The sequence below is a fragment of the Artemia franciscana genome, chromosome 12 (assembly GCF_032884065.1).
Source record: "Artemia franciscana chromosome 12, ASM3288406v1, whole genome shotgun sequence".
Taxonomy (NCBI): Eukaryota; Metazoa; Arthropoda; class Branchiopoda; order Anostraca; family Artemiidae; genus Artemia; species Artemia franciscana.
Genome location: NC_088874.1, coordinates 28,929,453 through 28,946,311, shown reverse-complemented (window position 1 = coordinate 28,946,311; position 16,859 = coordinate 28,929,453). Strand labels below are relative to the sequence as shown.

General features: G+C 34.3%; 1 protein-coding gene across 3 annotated transcripts in view; it reads left to right on the top strand.

The window, feature by feature from the left end:
- Window positions 1-9,940: 9,940 nt before the first annotated feature.
- Window positions 9,941-16,859, top strand: part of LOC136033960 (uncharacterized) — a 167,792-nt gene continuing 160,873 nt past the window's right edge. Inside the window, exon 1 of one of the 3 annotated variants that reach the window (XR_010619067.1) lies at window positions 9,941-10,089. The gene's annotated coding sequence lies outside the window, so the exon portion shown is untranslated. The remainder of the gene's footprint in view (window positions 10,090-16,859) is intronic. The other 2 variants (XM_065714986.1, XM_065714985.1) reach the window with 2 other exon arrangements.

Sequence of the window (16,859 nt, the reverse complement as noted above, 5' to 3'; positions counted from 1 at the left end):
TAGGACAGAACGTACAAATCTCACATCATTATTTTTCCCTTGAACCGAATCCATGGATTTTTGAATTATAATCGAATAGTTGTGGGCATCAAACAATTGCTAATTGTAGAAAGAACCAAGACAGATAGTCCAATTGAGTGAGAGGCAAATCTGGCATTAACCCCCCCCCCCCCTTATTGGGATTATATTAAGGTGATGTTAGTTCATCTGTTAATAGATATATCTATCTATTATCCGTCCATGCGTCACAGTAGGGTTTGCATCATTTATTATCAAACAGTTCGTGGTAACGAACTGTAGTAAGGAGCGACCCGGCTCAATAGTAACCAAAACTCTAAAAAATGGAATTTTGATACCAATAGCTACCTCAAAAGAATCGCATTTTAATGCTGGTTTTAAATATATAAGTTTCATCAAGTTTAGTCTTACCCATCAAAAGTTACGAGCCTGAGAAAATTTGCGTTATTTTAGAAAATAGGGGGAAACGCCCCCTAAAAGTCATAGAATCTTAACGAAAATCACACCATCAGATTCAGCGTATCAGAGAACCCTACTGTAGAAGTTTCGAGCTCCTATCTACAAAAATGTGGAATTTTGCGTTTTTTGCCAGAAGGCAGATCACGGGTTTATTTGTTTTTTTGTTTTTTTGTTTTTTTTTCCCCAGGGGTGATCGTATCGACCCAGTTGTCCTAGAATATTGCAAGAGGGCTCATTCTAACGGAAATTAAAAGTTCTAGTGCCCTTTTTAAGTGACCAAAAAAATTGGAGGGCACCTAGGCCCCCTCCCACGCTAATTATTTTCCCAAAGTCAACGGATCAAAATTCTGAGATAGCCATTTTATTCAGCGTAGTCGAAAAACCTTATAACTATGTCTTTGGGGACGACTTACTCCCCCACAGTCCCCGTGGGAGGGGCAACAAGTTACAAACTTTGACCTGTGCTTACATATAGTAATGGTTATTGGGAAGTATACAGGCGTTTTCAGGAGGATTTTTTTGGTTTGGGGGAGGGGTTGAGAAGAGGGGGATATGCTGGGGGAACTTTCCTTCGAGAATTTGTAATGGGAGAAGAAAATTTCCATGAAGGGAGAGCAGGATTTACTAGCATTATTTAAAAAAAACAATTAAAAAATAAAAGTGAAAAAGCTTTTTCAGCTGGAAGTAAGGAACAGCAATAAAACTTAAAACAAACAGAAATTATTACCCATATGAGGGGCTCACCTCCTTCTAATACCTCGCTCTTTACGCTAAAGTATTTTCGGTAATTTCAACTACTTATTCTACGGCTTTTGTGATTCAGGGGGTCATTCTTAATGAATTGGGATAAAATTTAAGCTTTAGTGTAAAGAGCGAGGTACTGACGATGGGGCGAATCCCCTCATATATGTAATAAAAACATGTGAATACAAAAGTTCTTTACGTAAGCTAATTTATAAGTTACGTAAATCTTTTACCAATAAAAAGATTCGTAAAAAATTAAAAGTTCTAGTTGCCTTTTTAATTAACCAAAAAATCGGGGGGCAACTAGGCTTCGTCCCCCGCTCTTTTTTTCTCAAAATCATTCGATCAAAATTATGAGAAAGCCATTGAGCCAAAAAAAAAAATATGCAAATTTCGTTTTGATTATTCCTCTGCGGAGAGCCAAAATCAAAACATGCATTGATTCAAAAACGTTCAGAAATTAAATAAAAAAACAAGTTTTTTCAACTGAAAGTAAGGAGTGACATCAAAACTTAAAACGCACAGAAATTACTTCGTATATGAAAGAGGCTGCTTCCTCATCAACGCCCCGCTCTTTACGCTAAAGTTTTTTACTGTTTTAGAAAGAAGAATTGAGAGAAAGAGTCAAACTTTAGCGTAAAGAGCGAGGCGTTGATGAGGAAGCAGCCTCTTTCATATACGAAGTAATTTCTGTGCGTTTTGAGTTTTGATGTCACTCCTTACTTTCAGTTGAAAAAACTTGTTTTTTTTATTTAATCATGTCATAGAGCAAGCCGTCTCTCAGGAATGGGGCAGGGCTACCTTTTTCGTCTTAATACACAAATGGAAGTTAGAGTAGGCCCGTGTAGCTTTTATGATCGTACCAGTGTCCTCATCGTACCCAGTTAGTGCGAGGCATCTCAGAATAGTCAAATTAGCCTCTTCAAGTGGTCAGCTGTCCCATCATTATTTTCTTTTTTATGGATAGTTCGGCGACTTTTTTCTTGATGCCGTTGTACCCCTCTTTTTCCCCTTACTTTTAATTTATTCTTTTTTTTCATAATTGAGGAGTATAAAAGAATAAAGTTACAAAAAGTCACCAACAAGATAACGTAAGCTAAAGAATAGACCGATAAAAATGAATAATTAGAATATATTAGATAGAATTGATGAAAACGAAAAGATTTCAAACGATTATTTTATTTTGAAAAAAAGAAAAGTTCACGGGTAGAACTAATGTTTACTGCAAAAATCATCTATTTTAATCTTAGGTTAGATCTCAAGAATGATTCAGTGTCACTATCGAACAATTCGTGGTAACGAACTGTAGCAAGGAGTGACCCCGCTCAATAGTAACCGAAAATCTAAAAAATGGAATTTTGATATCAATAGTTACATTAGAACAATTGTATTTATATGCTGATTTTAAGTATATAAGTTGCATCAAGTTTAGTTTTAGGCATAAAAAGTTGCGAGCCTGAGAAAATTTGCCGTATTTTAGAAAATAGGTGAAACCCCTCCCCTGAATGTCATAGAATCTCAACGAAAATCACGATGTCAGATTTAGTGTATCAAGCTCCTATCAACAAAAATATGGAATTTTGTATTTTTTGCCAGAAGACAGATCACGGATATTTTTTTCTTTCTTTTTTCAGCAGTGATTGTATCGACCCATTGGTCCTAGAATATCGCGAGAGGGCTCATTCTAACGGAAATTAAAAGTTCTAGTACCATGTTTTTTAGTGACCAAAAAATTTTTGAGTGCACCTAGCCCCCCTCCCATACTCTTTTTTTCCCAAAGTCACCGGATCAAAATTACAGCCAATTTGTTCAGCATAGTCGAAAAACCTAATAACTGTTTCTTCGAGGACGACTTAATCCCCCAATGTCCCCGGGGGTGGGGCAACAAACTTAGACCATTGTTTCGATATAAGTAATGGTTATTGGGAAGTGTACATACATTTCAGGGGGACTTTTTTGCGTTGGGGAGGGGGGTAGGTGGGTCATGGGGAGGGGACTACTTGGCAAGATCTTTTGATGGAGGAATTTGTCATGAGGGAAGAGAATTTCCATAAAGGAGGCCCAGGACTTTCTAGCATTATTAAAAAAAAACAATGAGAAAATAAATAAAAAAAAGTTTTTTCAGCTGTAAGTAAGGAACAGCTTTAAAACTTAAAACGAAGAGAATTTATTACGTATATAAATGCGTTTGTCTCCTCCTCAATACTTCGCTCTTTGCACTAAAGTATTTTAAGTAATTTCAATTATTTATTCTATTGCCTTTGTAATTCAGGAGTCATTTCTAAAGAATTGGGACAAAATTCAACCTTTAGCGTAAAGAATGAGGTATTGACGAGAGGGTGAACCCCCTCATAAACGTAATAAAAATATAGAAGTTCGTTAGGTAAGTTTATTAGTAAGATACGTGTATTTATCACTAATAAAACGTTCGTAAAAAAAATGAAGATTTTAGTTACATTTTCAAGTAACCAAAAATTGGAGGGCAACTAGGCCTCCTCTCCCGCCCTTTTTTCATCAAAGTCGTCTGATGAAAACTATGAGAAAGTCATTTGGCAAAAAAAAAAAAAAAAAAAACAATATACTAATTTTTTTTAATTATTCATGTGCAGTGAGCCAAAATCAAATCACATTAATTCAAAAACTTTTAGAAATTAAATAAAAAAAAACAAGTTTTTTCAATTGAAAATTAGGAGCGACATTAAAACTTAAAACGAACAGAAGCTATTCCATACATGAAAGGGGCTGTCCCCTCCTCAACGTCCCCCTGTTTACACTTAAGTTTTTTATTATTTTAAAAAGTAGAACTATGACAACGAGTCAAACTTTAGCGTAAAGAGCGGTGTGTTGAGGAGGGGACAAGCCCCTTAAATGTGCAGAATAATTTCTGTTCGTTTTAAGTTTTAATGTCAATGAGAATATGAAGTTATGAATTGAAGGGAAATTCACAATCTCCTGCATTACGAAAAATTGGAGGAATAAAGAATATGGGGAAGGGTGGCACCCACATTAAAAAAAAAACGTAAAATATCATTTTATACATACTATGAAGCTGTGTCATTAATTTAAACATAGCTTTAGTTTTTTTTCTAGAATTTGAAAAACTAGCATCATAAGCGCAAGAGCTCAAGCGTAAGAAGGCACCCAAAATAACACAGATAAACAAGAGCATCAGAATCCTAAAATAAAACGTTTTTATTGCAGATCTACTTTCGTCATTTAAGGGGAAATATTGAATTTTTAATGTTAATAGAAAGTGTTGGCATAATTTTGTCAAAATCCTGGGGGAGGGCAATGGCACCGGCAGAAAAATTTTCCAGGGGGGGGGGGGGACAGACGCTAAAATAGCAGTGGTAGTTGGGTGCCAGTTTATGGCACCAAACTACGATTTTACCCCGAAGAGTATGAATTTGCAATCAATTTAAAATTATGAGAAGCTAATTGATTTAAAAGTATCAATAACTATATTTTTGACTTCCCAGTTGCCAAAGAAGTAATGCCGAATAGTGGCGGTACTAGATTTAATAAAGTTGTTTCCCTTTATTTGTAATAAAATTAGGCTACGTTTGATGATCTATAATTGCGTATCAGCTATAATGACGGGGGTGAGTCATTGTTTAGATGTGGGTAGAGTAGATTCCTACAAAAGTACATTTTAATAGACAAACTGCTGACTTTTCCTGAGGCTCCATATAAATGTTGAAAGAGATAGGGGGAGTAGGAATTAATTAATATATTTCTCTATACAGCTAAAATATTATATTCCCATATTTAAAAGCAAATAGGTAGAAAAGGCAAGGTAAGTCATCATCAGCCCCACCGAAAAATTCCTTTGGGGTGGCAGATACTGCTAGGAACTTAGGTTTATGTAATTTTGAATGGTAATATTTTCCTTTTTCTATTTATATGAAGTACTTCAATGTATTTAAAAGAATGTGTCTAATGTATTTATCGATAATAAAATTCTATTGTAGAGGTTGTGGTGACTTCAGTTATGTAGAAGATCAAAAATCTCACAGAATTTCCACACAAACAATAATACTCCTTTTCATCCAACCGAAATTTTTTAGTAGTAATATTAACTAGGACTTTTCACCAAAGTTACTATTCATCGCCAATTCTTTGGGTATACTCAAATTTTATCCAAAATTGAAATTGTAAATGAAGAGAAGGGGTAGTCCTCCTTATATACAGGTATTTTATATTTATTTTAAGTTTTTAAACATACTCCTTATTTTGGTTGAAATACGTTTTCTATTTGTTAATTTATATTTCATGAAACTATAAAGTTTTATGAATACAATACTTTTGTTAGCGCAGAAAAAACTATCAATTATCTCTATTTGGATTTTGATGGATAGTCTAACAGTTCGTGGTAACAAACTGTAAGTAAGGAGCGACCTGGCTCACTAGTAACCGAAATTCGAGAAAGCGAAATTTTGTTACCAATAGCTATATCAAAAGAATTGGCTTATTATGATGATTCCAAATATATAAGTTCCATTAAGTTTAGTTTTACCCATCGAAAGCTACGAGTCTGAGAAAAATTGTCCCATTTTTGATAAAAGAGGGAAAGACCCCCTAGAAGTCATAGAGTTTTAATGAAAAACACATTATTCACCTATTCAGCGCACCAAAGAACCTTACTGTAGAGGTTTCAAGCTCATATCTTCAAAAATATGAAATTTTGTAATTTTGCCAGAAGAAAGATCACGAATGCGTCTTTATTTGTTTTGTTATTTTCCAGGGGGGATCGAATCGAACCATTGTGCCTATAACGTCGGGAGATGTTACATTCTAGTTCTAGTGCCCATTTTAAGTGACCAAAAAATTGGAGGTCAATTAGGTCCCCTCCCATGCCACTTTTTTCCCAAATCGTTCGATAAAAATTTTGAGATAACTTTTTTTCGGCATAGTTGAAAGGCACAGTTACTATGTTTTTGTACATAAGGTGACCCCCTCAGGCCCTGGAAAAGCGTTTTTGAGTTATAAAATTTGTCCATTGTTTTATTTTTAATTGGGAAGTATGCATATATTTTTCGGGTGGGAGGGGAGGACGAATTTTCTGCTGGAAGAATTTCCCATGGAGAGTGAAATTTCCAGGGGATGAACTTTTCAGTGGGAATTTTACACTGGGTGAATTTGCCAGTATTCGTTTACAAAATTTCTTTATGTGTCTTTCTTTCCCTTTACGATTAAATTTTACGCGTAGAAATGTTAAGGATAATTGTCCGGGGTAAATTTTCGCCATTATCGAATTGTCTTGAGATTATTTCTATGGGGAGGGGGTTTTCCCGTGAAGGTGGAGCCAGGTATTCTGGCGCTATTTATAAAACGATCAGAAATTAACAAAAAAACTGGTTTTTTCAACTGAAAGTAAGGAGCAACATTAAAACTTAAAATGAGCAGAAATTATTACGTATATGAGGGGGTGCCCCCTCCTCAACATCTCGTTCTTTACATTAAAATTTAAATTTTGTCCGAATTCTTTAAAAACGACTCCTGAAACACAAGGGTCATCTAGTTAGAACAATAAGTAACTTTTTTTAGTGCTGAAAAACTCTAGCATGAAGAGCGAAGTGTTGAGGAGGGGGCATATATGCATGTATATGCAATAAATATATGTTACTATATATGTTAACATATAGATATATGTTACCCCTCATATATGCAACAATTTCTGTTTGTTTTAAGTTTTAATGTTACTCTTTATTTTCAGTTGAAAAAATTCGTTTTTTTTTCTTTATGTCATTAAGCTTAGAGCAATGGAAAATGTATGTCAATTGAAGTAAAAATATATAAAAATGAAAAAATTAAGTAACTACAAAAAATACACGCAATAAAAGCCTACTTACAAAAACTAGGATATATACTCCCAGTATTCAGTTCTGTTGAGCAATGCCGAAGCGTTGGACGGATATTTTTAAACAATATCAACAGTTTTGAACTTGGTTATCAAACACCAAAATATTTATTGCCTTTTGGCTCAGTGTTTGGAAAAAGTAACGCATTATCAAAGTAGTTTGTTCGAAGTAAAACATCAAAGCTAAGATTAAGAAAATCAGATAAAAATTGTTAAGTTAAAATTTTTAATTTAAACTTTCAATACCAAAAACCAATATATTTCACACCCTTACACTTTATAACTGTAAAAAACTAAATCTTTTTCAAAGTGACAGCTAGATAAATACAATCACTCCTGGAAAAAATATAAATGATAATAAAACGCAAAAAACGTGTCTGTTCAGGGGGAAAATACAGAAATTCCCAGCATTCCGTTCAGGAAAAACATTTCTGATTATAGTGGCTACATATATCATATTACGGGTACTCTTGCAATGCAAGCATAAGTTAACGGTATATTAATGCCGAAATTGCCACTTATTAAGTTGTTTTCCTTGTGTTTTCTGTAATTATATGAACTTTCATGTGTACCAATAACTGCACTAATTACTAATAAACAAATATATATTTAGTATCACCATAAAAAGCTGATTATTTGATTGAATATTATTAATAGTTAGGCTCTTGACAAGGATCGTTATTTACTTACCATTCATTACTATGAAGAATTTGAATTGTTTTTGTTGCTCCAACCAAATCATATAGAAAAATGTTTGTGGAAAACTCGAAAGGGGTCCCTCAGTCACAAATTAGAACTTTTATTTGCCTTATCAATTGTCAAAATCTATTGGCAGGCAGCCAACAATAGGGCCACACGTTTTTTCTATGGTTTTTCCCTGTTCTGCTCTCGTTCCTTTGGTTTTCTTATAATTACTTTATAGTCGCAAATTTCCAGGGGGGCGTGATCCCTCCTGCTCCCCTTCCCTGCCGACACCCATGGGGGGTGGGGGCAAAGTTAGAACAGATTTTTCCAAGTCAAGTAAAAATGATAGAAAAGAATGACAAAAGAGTCAGATAATACCATAAAGGCAAAGGTATGCTAAAGAAAACTGATTTATTTCTGTGGATGCCTGAATTATGTAGGCCTGTCCTAGTTTTGACAAGATTTTTGAAGACGCGAAATTTCAGCTGGGGGCAGCCTCCTCATAGCAAATTACTCCCCTGCTAGAAAAGCATATGTCTAATGAGTCTAGGAAGAAAAATAGAAGTCTTCATTATTCTAGCTTTAGAACAACTCGATACAATGAATCAACATTTGCAATAAAAGACATATCTCATCCCCTAGGAGTAAGGGTTGGAAATAGTAAAGTAAGATTCCACCCAACATGTCTTAAAATATAAGCCCCTCCCAGATATCAGTTTGCCCCCCTCCCCCTCCAGCTGACATTTAGTTTATTCCAGAATCTTGTCTAAACTAAGATAATCCTGCATAATTCAAGCATTAACAGAAATAGATTAGTTTTTTAGTACACATTTACCTTTGTTGTACTATAAATTACCTTTATAGTGCATTTATAGTACTAAATAGTACCTGTTTGGTATCAAATGGCTTATTTTTAGTTTTTATTATCATTTTCACTTCATTTGGGAAAATTGACTCCAACTTTGCCTCCCCCTCCAGGGTTTTGACAAAATTACGCCACTGGGTAAAATTATGTATAGTGATGTATAATTGCTCATCAGCTGTAATGGAGGAGGGCTGTTGGGTTATTGTGAACGGAGAGAGGCATGTCTAATGATTCAAAAACTACATATCTTATGCCCAAATTTTCTAAATCTCCTTGAAACTTCAGGAAGATTCGGTCTGGAGGGGAAGGGGGAGAGTGGAATTAAACTCTGATTTCCCTTCACCTGGACAGGGGCGAAAACTCTTCATTTTTTAATGGTGAAACTATCCATAATTGTTGTTAAAGTCATCACTAAATTTTCAAAACATATGTTTTAAAGCCAAAACGATCTTTTATTATTATTATTCTATTATACAGTTTTATAAAATTATATAATCATTTTATTACTATATTTTAGTTTTAGAATAAACTTACATGTTCGAACTGTGTCATAGAAAAATAAACTTACATGTGTCATAGAAAAGGTTAAGATTTATGAAATTTTTTGGCGTAAAAACAGCGATTTCTTCTTCTTCTTGTAGTTTGAATTGTTGCAGAGATTCTTTCGCGTAAAATAAAACTTTTTGGCGTAAACACAACAATTTCTTCTTCTTCTTCTAGTTTGGATTGTTGCAGAGACTCTTTCGCGTAAAATGGCGTAAAATGAAATTTTTTGGCGTAAAACAACAATTCTTCTTCTTCTTCTAGTTTGGGTTATTGCGCAATTTTAGTATTAGAATAAACTTACATGTTCGAACAACCTCATACCTTTTTCATGCAACTATGTTTTCTCAAAAAACGACCTTTTCTGCCTTTTGTGACAGATTCGTCCGTTTTTCGCTGTAACCTAATGTTTCCCGGCGACTTAATTGCTGCATGGAAATATTTGAAATGAGTCATTGAAACCTCATGTAAAAAAAAGCTTCCTGTTCATTATCTTGCCTCTTGTTCTATTGTGCATTTCAATGAAAACAATAAACCAGTTTGATATGAACAGTTCCGCCTTTTTGCTACATTCACGGCCCGTGATGTATATGCGTCAGGAAAAAAAAACGTGGATTTGTGGACACAGTGGCAAATATATTAACTTGAGTATTTCAGAAAGTGACACGTGTTTTTGCAGTGTTTTGTTGTACGACAGAAGACATGAACAATAATTATGCGCACCAAAGATCCTTCCCTCATTGATGTCACTGTGATTTCTGTATCGAGAAACAGTTTCTAAATCGGAAATATCCGGGAAACCAAAGACACGCGCTAGAATACCTGCACGATTTCTAAGAAGACTAATGCTTTAAGTCTAGTGTTTTGTTGGGACTAAGCGTTTGTTTGGATAATATGAACTCCTTTGAAAGCTAAGGTATATTTTAAAATACTTTTTTGTACTTATTTTTTTTAGGAAATTTCTTTCCTTTTTCTAAATTTCTTTCTTTTTATGCAAATAAGTTCATTATTTACAGATTGGTGACCAAAGATCATCTAGTTAGTAATTTTCTTCTTTTTTATGGATGGAATGTATACTATTACTGCTACTACTGTCAATTCACTGCAGCATCGAGTCAGTTGAGGTCAATTCAGGTGCGCCAATCCTTTTCCTCCCCGATCTGCTCAAAGCTTTACTCTTTGCCCCTCCCATAAATTCCAATTTTTTTTAATCCTTTCTTAGTATCTTTTCCCATCCCAGGTGGTGATGACCTCCTATGGATGGCCAATAAGCAACATCAATGACAATATTGTCATCCTAAACCCCCAAAACGTGGCCTACCCATTTTAGCGTTGCTTTTATTATATGCCTAGAAAGTGGGATTGGACCACGTTTTTCGTACAACTGATTGTTCGATAGACGCTATACGTTTCAAAAATAACATGTATTTCACTAAATATTAACTATCTTTGAATATTTATGCCTTCTTCTAAGATTAATGACCAAGGACTCACTGGTAACTACATATGACTTCTTCCCTTTATGTTCGATATTATAATGTGTATTTTTCATAAATAACTGGTACTTCACTAAAAGCAGTTTTCTTTCTACATTTATTTCTGTTGTTCTGTTCTACTCTTTATAAGAATCAATCATTGATTTTCATAGGAAATTAATAATGGGACAATTATGCAATACGGTAGTAATCATAGAAAAAGATGGTTATGATAGTAAACTAGAAATAATTCTAAAGGATATTTCAACATATCAAAAACTTAAATCGGACCCAACTGAATCGTAGGTTGCAAAATTAAGAAAGAACTTAGAAGGTCTTAAAACTAATTGAAGTATCACACCACAGATGTATTGCAAGTTCTTTCCGAGGGGATCAGTCTGTCTAAGAATATTTGTTTTGCCAAAAATACATGGGACAGGTTTTCCTCCAAGACCTATAGCACCAACAACTAATTCACAAACGGAAAAAAAAATCGAAAAGTGGGTAGCAATGACACTGAAACCTTATAAAACTTAGGATTCTTAAAAGACAAACTCATAAATATTGAAATCTCAAATGAATCTAGACTATTTAGTTTTGATATAAAATCAATATACGCGTATATATCTTTTGATAAATATTTTAGTTTTTTACCCAAAAAATGATGAACATAAAAATTAGATAGAAGAATTATCGGTGGGAATTGAAATAGAAACTATATTATAAATTAGTTAAAATAAATTAAAATTTATTTATTAAATTTAGTTAAAATAACTAGCAATTATACTAATTATTTCAAGTTCAGAGTATTTTTACCATCAAATTAGGAGATTAGCGATGGGAGGCCCTTAAGTCCGCTGTTAGCAAATATATTTGTAGAGTATGTAGAATCTTTAGCTATAGAAGCATTCTTTTTAAACCTAAATTTCGGGGCAGATACATGGATGACGTTTGAATTACTTGAAATTATGGAGAGTCACAGATTGAAGGTTTTCTGGGACATTTAAATAATTTGGGAGGGGAATTAGTTTTTACAATTGAAAGAGAAACACAGAATACGTTACCGTTTTTAGATATTTGGATCCATAGAATTAATAAAAAACTAGTTTTTTTTCAATTTACCGTAAACCGATTAATATCAACGGCTATTTGTCTTTCATATGAAATCACCCGATCCTAGTAAAAAAGGGGTGTATTTATTTCTTTAGTTGATAGGGTATTAAAATTAGCATCACCAGAATACATGAGTAGTTAATTATTTTTTATTAAGGATATTCTAGTAGGTAATGGATATCCCGAAAAAATGATTTCTCAAATAATTGAAAAAAGAAGGAAATTGATTTTCCTGGAAAAAGAAGAAAGGAATGGAATGCTTTTCCGTAAATGGAAAAGCAGTGTGGTCTAAGAAATTACTTGCTGTTGATTTACCTTCGATTTTTTCTTCTACGATCTGTTTTTTGATGTACGATGTGACAAAACTTGCGCCCTTGAACTCTTGCATTAAGGGAAATTGCACTAACGTGGATTTCGCCTACTACACAAACCGTAAAATTCCACCCATGAGTAAAATCTTTAGCAGGATAATCATTAATAGTCAAAATTTTCCTTCGGCACAATCTCTGTTGGCAAAATTTTCAATTGGTGGCATCTTTCCCTACAGTTATATAACTAAGATTTATAAATTTGAAAGCATAACTGTTTTAAAGTTTTTCTGTCAGATTTTCTGACAGTTTTTCTGACAAAAGTTTTTCTGATAAAAGTTCATGTGTCGGTGGCTGCATTGAAATATTACCACTGAAGTAGTTGAAAAACACATTCTTTAAAAATTGGCTTTCTATCCAATTGTTTTGAGAGGTGCCAATTAAGGGGCCAAGGTTTTTTCCAATGAATATATCAAAACAAGTATTGTTGAATCTAGAGGGTAATTTGGCCTATTTTTATTTTATTTTTTAATTGAGATGCCTTAAAATAAAAAAAATCAGAATACAGAGGAAGGTAACTGAAACTCCCCCTGTTTAATTTGTGCCCCTAACTGCTTGTTTCTAGTTTTACTGTTTGCGTTTTTGCTGAAAGCATAAACCAAGATAATATGAACACTTGCCGTTTTCACTGCATTCCCTCTTTGGGAGCGTTTTACGTCAAGGAGGCCAGAGCTTCATGGACGTAAGGTTTTCTGGGATATAGTCTGCAAAATTATAAGACTCCTCCTCCCTCCCCCACTATGGTATTGAATACTTATTCGCCAGAAACTCGCGTCATATTCATTGAGGAAAACCAAAAAGACCGACAATTCTCGAATTGTGTCTTCAAAAATCCAACTATCCCCCATGAAACGAGGAAATCACAGCCAAGACTATTTAAGACACATTTATAGTTTTGACAATTACCAAGTTGTATCCCCGGCTTTAAGACGTAGCATTTTCATTCCACAGATTTTTGTCTTGTCTCCCCTTCAACATTATAACCTATTGATTAGTTTCGAAATTTTTGGGATCTATAGCCTAAAGGAAAAAGGGGAAAAGCTCCTTGCCAGATGTGGGTTGATAATACAACTGATTAACAGTCTAGTAGGACGCACTTTTCAATCCTTTTTTTGGCTCACAAGCACACTAACCGTGTAATCAATGAACGAGAAGAATGGTTACTAAATCTGGTAATCAAGTAATTAATTAATCATAATTAAGAACATTCTTTCTTGTTTAATTATATTTCTAAACTAGGGGAACTACGCATTGCAGTGATTATAAAATACATTTTGGTAGTGCCTGTCGGACGATAGACATAAAAAAAAATTGCAACGCATAATCTCTTGTAAGGATCTGAAACCCACAAACTTTACCTAATTAAAGGGAAATATTTACTTCAAGTATCTTTTTTTAACATAATGTGGTTGTTTTCATCAGGATTGCAGGTACTTCCCAATTATGATGTTAGATAGCATACAGGATGAAATATAGCATTATGCGTCAGCGACTTGCACAGGAGAGGGGGATTCTTTGAGACCCATGCCCCCTAAATCCTGAACTACTCCGAAATGTTTGGCACTCGCTATTCAAATTTGATATTTTTTTTCTATTTGGCCCTTCCGCAAAGAGAAATCCTACATACGTGGCTGTTACGGGTTATAGAATACATAAATAATCACTTTGGTGGGAATTTTATGATAGGGGAATAATTTTATTAACCTGTTAAACATAATAATAGTGTTTAATTAATTTAATTCAAAAAGTGTCAACAAACTTAATAACCCCCTCCTCGGTTTATTTTAATTTGTGTGTTCCTACAGCCCACTTAGTTTTCCTCATTCAGAAAAGTAACGACATAGAAAGTGCTTGAAAAAATATTAACTGTATAGAAAAAAAAACGGTGAATGTTTTCTATCATAATTAGTCTGAATTTGCCAATCAGATCAATCTTATTATGAATGAGTCTGTACTTGAATTCAATGGAGTTTATAATTTTGTATTAATTATTCCATTATTAAGTCTATCGTGAACTTAAAGATGAATTATAGGACTACTAGTAGCAGAGCCGATCGGACAAGAAAAGAGAATTGTTTAACCCCTACCCCCAACCGCGGAGTTCAGTGGACTTTATGCTAATAATAAATAAAAATAGAATAAATTAAAAAAGTTAATCACTAGTCCTCTTAATCCTTACTCTCACTTGAATTTACACCTTGTAGGCTTATGTTGCTTGCAATATCTGGGTATACTAAGATGAATCTTAATTCTCGATCGATGTCGGAGATTGTGTATAATGTAAGGCATTAAATTATATTCACAGCTCGTTTTTAGTATTTGTCACTGGATGTTATGCACGAAGCCAAATCGATATCTTCATCGATTGTGTAAAAACTATTTCAGTTGCAATTACTTAGGCTTGAGTTATTGTAGCCAATTGAGCATGAGAATAATCCCCCCTCCCTGGACCCAATTTAGGTCTAGTCATAACAGAAAATCATGATTATAAATATCTTTTTTGCAGTTGATTCAAAATTAGGAAATTTTAGGGGAGAATAAATTTTCGTCCATGTTGTCATGTAAAATCGTAAAGATATCTAAGAAACTAATTGGTTAAATTTGACACCGCTCTTGTCAATCAAAATTCAAGCAATATGTTGATATCCAAAGACAACTGCCATGTGTTTTTAGATTTGTTTATTTTTATTTTTAACCCATTTTCCTTTTTTCATTTAGCCCCCACTATTACCGAAAATGCAACAGCATTTGTAACTTGTTCCACTACAAGATGTGTTTTTTAATACAACTTGTTTTTAACTTTGAAATTGCTGTCTTTCAAACCTTTTTGTTATTTCAAATGGGAGGTCAAAAACAGCAAACTCGTAAGATTCAGAAGACGCTGTAAGCAAGACCATGTGGTCAGTATTGATTTCCAATTCTAAATTTTTGTGGAAACAACGTAGTAGGAACAGCTCAAGGAAAACGAACCATTCTAGAATTTCTCCCAGTACTCTTCGAGTCTTTCGTCATAGGAAATGTGAATCGCTTCATCATTTTTCTGTGGAAATAAAGCTTTGTGGAATCGCTTTTGGAACTAACATGCTTTTAAACTTAAGACCGTCAAATCCTGGTGGAGAAGGAGCGAACTATTTTAGCTACTATTACCGCTACAAATGCGTCGTAGCAATACGCCGCCTGGGGCTGGCACACTTGTCTCCAAACTCTAGTTTCGAGCTTATCAACAAGTTTTCCTTTTCATCCCCTGCAACCTTAATATTCCCTCTCTTTACATTTTATTTAAAAGTCGTTATTAGTAACTTCTGGCACTTACGCAAGAATTGTTTTGGGAGAGGGGGATAGCAATAGCAAAAATCAAGTTTTATTGATAATTGATAAGAAGTGCCCAGAAATTTGGCAAGATTTAGCATTTCTAGGGGGCTTCCTTCAACTTCCTGCATATTATACGGAAGAAAGAATAACCTAAAACCTCCTGTTTGTACGTAATACTCTGGTTTACTATAGCATACAAGTATAATATAGTATCAAACAGTTCGTGGTAACGAACTGTAGTAAGGAGCGACCCGGCTCAATAGTAACCAAAACTCTAAAAAATTAAATTTTGATACCAATAGTTACATCAAAAGAATCGCATTTTAATGCTGATTTTAAATTAGTCTTTGTCTTCAAAAGTTACGAGCCTGAGAAGAAGATTGACCCCTGAATCACAAATACTGTAGAATAAATAGTTGAAATTACTAAAAATACTTTAGCGTAAAGAGCGAGCTATTAATAAGAGATGGACCCCCCATATGCGTAATAATCTCTGTTCGTTTTAAGTTTTAATGCTGGTCCTTACTTTCAGTTGAAAAAACTTTTTCATATTAATTTTTTCATTGTTTTTTTTTAAATAATGCTAGATAATCCTGCGCTCCCTTCATGAAATTAATCCTCCCCCATGACAAATTCCTCCAAGGAAAGTTCCCCCAACATATCCCCCTCTTCTCACCCCCCCCCCCAAACCTAAAAATCCCCCTGAAAACGTCTATACACTTCCAAATAACCATGACTATAAGTAAGCACTGGTCAAAGTTTGTAACTTGTGGCCCCTCCCACGGGGACTGTGGGGGAGTAAGTCGTCCCCAAAGACATAGTTATAAGGTTTTTTGACTACGCTGAATAAAATGGCTATCTCAGAATTTTGATCTGGTGACTTTGGAAAAATAATTAGCGTGGGAAGGGGCCTAGGTGCCCTCCAATTTTTTTGGTCACTTGAAAAGGGCACTAGAACTTTTCATTTCCGTTAGAATGAGCCCTCTCGCGACATTGTAGTACCACTTGGTCGATACGATCACCCCTGAGAAAAAAAAAACAAATAAATACGCACCCGTGATCGGTCTTCTGGCAAAGAATACGAAGTTCCACATTTTTGTAGACAAGAGCTTGAAACTTCTACAGTAGGGTTCTCTGAGACGCTGAATGCGACGGTGTGATTTTTGTTAAGATCATAAGACTTTTGGGGGTGTTTCACCCTATTTTCCAAAGCAAGGCAAATTTTCTCAGGCTCTTAACTTTTGATGAGTAAGAAAAAAATCAGCATAAAAATCCGATTCATTTGCTATATATTTTGCTATTATAAAAATTATTTAATCTGTTTTGCAAAACAACTAATTTCATTTTCTTTTATTCGCTAGAAAGTAAAACCATTAGGCGATTGGACGTCAGGGTATTTCTTATGTCTTTCATAAGAA